We start from the raw sequence: 5,681 nt of genomic DNA, 5'->3' as shown, positions 1-5,681 counted from the left end.
GAAATTAACACAAATAATATTTATGTATGTATTTATAAACAAAAAAATTATTAAAAGTTTAAATAAAACGCTAATAAAAATTAATTAAATCAATATAAAATTAGTTATATGAGTTAACGTTAATAATTTTAAATTTCTTTTACAAATTTTGGTTTTATAATTTAATTATATTGAAAATGGTAGATTGTTAAATCTCTAAATTGATTTGTTAATAAATTTTAAATTAATTTTGTTTTTTTTTGTTAATAAGTTTTATTTATGTTAACACGATTTTAGCCCAAGACATAAATTTTCAAACATTATTAGAGGAACAACAAAAAGATCAAACACTTAATGACATAATATATGATCAAAATTCCAACAGTAATTTAAAAGAAATTAATCCCACTGGGAAAATAGGTAAGCACCTCACGAGGTAAGCCATGTTTTCTTTCAGTTTTTAGTACCAAAGTTGTAATCATGGCCAATGTTATCTACTAGTAAAGCGCAAAATGAACACCTCCGACGACACATTACGTTGTCAGTTGCAAAATAACGTGCAGCCGAAGTTATTTCCAAGCATCGAACTACTCCGAGCGACTGATCTGCATTAGTGACGAAATTGATGGTACAATTGTACTTTTTCGGTACATTTTGGAAGCCAAAAGTACATTGGTATACATTGACATTTTTGTCAAGATACGTTACTGCACTACAATTATGTCGAAATACCACACTCTATTTACTTGGAGTTTTGAATTTTTGTGCATAAAAATATAGACATCTTATTCTACCTTATTTAAGTAAATACGTGGTGTTTATTAAAAACGAAACTCTTACTTAAATAAAAATAAGTTTCTGTCATAATAGGTCCATTCATAAAATTTTCCAGTAAGTACTAGCAGCCAGAGAATAAAAGAATCATAGCGAGTAAAATTGAGGGAAGACTAAAATATCAGAAAAAGTTATTGATCGCAGTAAAACTTACGCCATTCTGACTTTCTGATAGGTAAGTAAGTTTTTTCTAACAAATATTTTTGATACCACATAATGACGCATTCAAAAATAAAAGAATCTCCTCCAAGCACCCTTCCTTGTTTCACAAAAATTAAGTAGATATAGCTACAAATGTGTCTTTAAAATTATCCCATTTTCGTTTTAACGATCAACTGATAAATTCGGTCAGAACCTTTCAGCATTATTATCTATTTTGGTATATTTCTCAATATTTTGCGTAAATTCCGTCCAACAAATTTTTTCATCCACAATTGAATAATTTTATATGGCAGCCATAGTTGACGCACGGAAATTAGAAAATTAGAGATTAATAGTAAATTAACTAAACTAAACTTTTCTTCCTTTCATTTGTTTATTCACGAACACATGTTGTGGTCAGCAGACATTTACTTGTAAGTTTTTGTAGGTAAAATTTTTTCCAGCAGAAATTGGCAGATCTCAGTGTCATTTACGCTCTCGATTTCCTCCACTTTGCTAGATTTTAGGTAAAGTGTGTTTGCATTGTTCAACTTTGCGTTCAACATTTGCGTTCAACTCAGCGCAGGGTTGCACGAAAAAAAAAGTCGAATGGCTAAAAATATCAAAATATGAAAAAATATCAAAATATTCGCCATAAAAAGGTGTTTGCATTATTCAACTTTGCATTCAACTTTTGGTTGAACGGCCTTTCAACTAATCGCTTTCGACAAAGTTGGTCGCCAGCCAACATTTAGCCATTCAACTTTTTTTCGTGCAACCCTGCGTTGAGTTGAACGCAAATGTTGAGCGCAAAGTTGAACAGTGCAAACACTGCTGTACGAGAACACTGCTATTAACTTGTTTATTTCTATAAAAGGAAATATTTTGCAAAATATTTTCGTAAAACTTTCATTCCGTTAAATGCAACGGTTTTATTTTTAATTTTTGTATTACTAGCACTTAATAAGTATAACTTGTATGCTTTTCTTGATTACCTTGGCGTTTTGGTGGCCTTTTCAAACAATTGATTTGCACTTATGTTTTCCACCTTCGAAACGCGATGTTTTATATCATGATTTTTATACAGAAAATCTAAAAACATATGTATATGTAACTATGTATGTATGGTCTTTGGAATGTTGGTACTTTTTCGGCTTATTTAGTACACTTTCTGTGGCCATTTGGTACAAAATTAAAAAACTCATTTATCATCCCTGATCTGCATTACACGTAACTTACTTTGTAAAGCGGCTCAGAAGTATGTCTGATACCAAATGTACATTCTAAATTCCTACTTACATAAGGCGGCCACGTCTTTGTTAAAGTAAGGGAGATTCGTCAGTGACGTGGTAAGGACAGCCGGGTAAAGTGTAAGTTGCTGGTAAGGTATCACCTAGCGGTCCTTACCACTTCCCTGCCGAATCTCCATTACTTTAACAAAGACGTGGCCGCCTTATGTAAGTAGGAATTAAGAATGTACATGTGGTATCAGACATACTTCTGAGCCGCTTTACAAAGTAAGTTACGTGTAATGCAGAGCAGTCGCTCTCGGAGTAGTTCGATGCTTGGAAATAACTTCGGCTGCACGTTATTTTGCAACTGACAACGTAATGTGTCGTCGGAGGTGTTCATTTTGCGCTTTACTAGTAGATGACATTGGCCATGATGACAATTTTGGTACTAAAAACTGAAAGAAAACATGGCTTACCTCGTAAGGTGCTGACGTATTTTCCCAGTGGGATATTCCAGTACCTAATCTTAATATTTGGTGTGATATTTCTCAACAACCTTTTAGACCATTTGTTCCGAATTCTACGAGAAAAATCATTTTTAATAAAATTCATTCTTTATCACATCCAAGTGTCCGAACAACTAGGCGATTGATTCAATCAAAATATTTTTGGCCTCATATGCGCAAAGAAATAAATAATTGGACTTCTACTTGTATATGTTGTCAAAAATCTAAAATTTCTAACAAGACGCCTTTGCAAAAAATTAGTAATCCATCTGGACGATTTGAACATATTCATATGGATCTTGTTGGTCCATTACCTGTGTCAAAAGAAACTCGTTACATTTTAACTATCATTGATAAACATACACGTTGGCCAGAAGCATATCCACTTAGGGATATTTGTTCAAAATTACGTTTCTCGTTTTGGCATTCCTCTTTATATAAAAGTAGATCAAGGATCACAATTTACATCAAAACTGTTTACAGAATTAACTAAATTGTTAGGATCACACAAAATTCATATGACTCCATATCATCCCCAATCAAACGGGATGATTGAAAGATTTCATAGGTTATTAAATACTGCTATTACTGCTTCGGAGGATTCTACCCACTGGTCTGAAATTCTTCCTTGGATGTTATTAGGATTACGTACGTCTGTTAAAGAAGATTTTAAATGCTCTTCTGCAGAATTATTTTATGGACAAACATTAAGATTACCGGGTGAATAAGTTGTTACGAATAATTTTAATAATGAAATTGATAATACAAATGAAACTCTTTCTAAGCTAAGAAAATATTTTTCAAATGTTAGATCAAAGGTTGTACATCACAATAAAGAATACTGTTTTGTTCCTAAAAATTTGGATACTTGTGAGTAAGTTATTCACAAGTCAAATTTGCAATCACCTTATAAAGGACCATTTAAAATTATTTCGAAAAATAACAAAGTATTCAAAATTCAACATGGAAATCTATATATAAATACGCCACAAGAAAAATTTGCAATCCCTTTTTGAAGGCACCGTTCGCTCGATTTCAATGAAACAAACACCGATTTAAAGGATATAACTTCCTCTAATCCAAAAATGTTAATCCGGATACATAGGAGGCGTGGCATCGTATATATAGACTAAAATGTGAAAACCACTATATCTCTAAAACAAATTATGTTGGGGAACTGAAACTTAGCACAGACGCATAGATTGTAAATACCCTACTTACGGTGAAAAAATGGTAGGTACTGGGAAAATGGGCGTGGCACTTCCCATACAAACTGAAATTCTCATATCGCTTATTTCTGGAACCACTTATGCTAACGTCCTGAAATTGGACACAGCAACATATGTTGTCAATACCGTACTTATGGCGAAAAGTGGTAGGTATTGGAAAAGGAGGCGTGGCACCGCCCATACAAACTGAAATTCTTATATCGCTTATCTCTGGAACCGACTATGCTAACGTCCTGAAATTTCACACAGCAACATATGTTGTCAATACCGTACTTACGGCGTAGAGTAGTAGATTTTGGATAAGGGGCGTGGCACTGCCCATACAAACTGAAATTCTCATACCGCTTATCTCTGGAACCACTTATTATATGGTAATGGAATTTTATACACCTACATTTATACACATATAAGATCGCAAGAATCATTCAATTGTGAACCATTTTCTCCCAGCTTTTAAAATCGCATTGAATGATTTTCGTTTTGTGCAAAAGTTTTTAGAAGGATCAGTGTGTTTGTCTTCCGATAGGTGGCGCAGGGATTGAGAGCTATCCTAAAAAATCATATTTATGATCAGATTTGTTTCACTTTTAGAACACATATTAATAACATCAAATTTGGTATAACTTGGTAGCCCAGTCGTGTGATGAAATATTGGGTTTTGGCCCAGTCTTGACAAAAACCCGTGTGAAACCGCCGTTAGAGAAGAAATATTATCTTTTGTTGCAAAAATTCAAAATACTTTCTCAACCGTTAACAATTCTGATGAAAAAAAGAAAGAGTTTATGTAGATGTGGGCAATTTAGTTTTTAACCTCCAAGAGGCTCTCAGACAAATATAATCGAAAAACTTATTTACAGTCTGAATTGGTATATGTTTGACATATTAGTCAGTGATAAACATTACATCTGTACATACAAAAACATATGCATATTTTTTAAAAATGAAAATCGAGGTTCCTTTTTCCGTTTAATTACAAAAGCTACTAAAGAAATTTGGGGGAGGCTTGCTAGAATTAGCATTAGTCAATCCGGTATTAACGTTCATAATGGGCTCCAATACCAACACCGCTAGACCCAGGCAACTTTAAAGTCATTCTGTACAGTTTATAAACCACAATTAAATCATATTAAATTACAATTACAATTACTTGGGCTCCAATACCACCACCGCTTGACCCAAGCAACCCAAACCCTTCGTCATTCTGTAAAGTTAATAAGAAATTGTCTATTATTTGTTTCAATTGATTACATATTTATACATACTACTTTATATACTGCGTAATGTTTGTGGTCAACAGTTGAGGGTCAATGTAGATTTCTTTATTTTATAACAATCCGAAAAATTCAATCGATAATATGTTTCGCAAATAAAATAAGATTAACGCGCCAAAATGAACATCAACATGAAATGTCAAAGCTGCATGCCAGCTGTTTACTTAAAAATTTTAACTTGTTTTGCCTTCAATAACTTTTGGTAGAAATTTTCTCTTCCTCTAAAATTTTCTTTTACGCTCTCGCTGCAAGGGCACCCTGAAATTGTGCATATGGAAACTGTGCATACGAAATAATGCATATGAAAAAAACCGAAATAATGCATACGAAAAAAACCGAAATAATGCATATATGCACAGTTTCGGTTGAAAACCGAAATAATGCATATGAAAAAAACCGAAATAATGCATACATGCACACTTTCGTTTGAAAACCGAAATAACGCATATGAGAAAAACGAAGTAATGCATACATGCACAGTTTCGGTTC

Source organism: Rhagoletis pomonella, unplaced genomic scaffold, assembly GCF_013731165.1.
Source record: "Rhagoletis pomonella isolate Grant_MI unplaced genomic scaffold, Rhpom_1.0 Rhpom_scaffold_00006, whole genome shotgun sequence".
Taxonomy (NCBI): Eukaryota; Metazoa; Arthropoda; class Insecta; order Diptera; family Tephritidae; genus Rhagoletis; species Rhagoletis pomonella.
Note: the sequence above shows the minus strand (reverse complement) of the source record.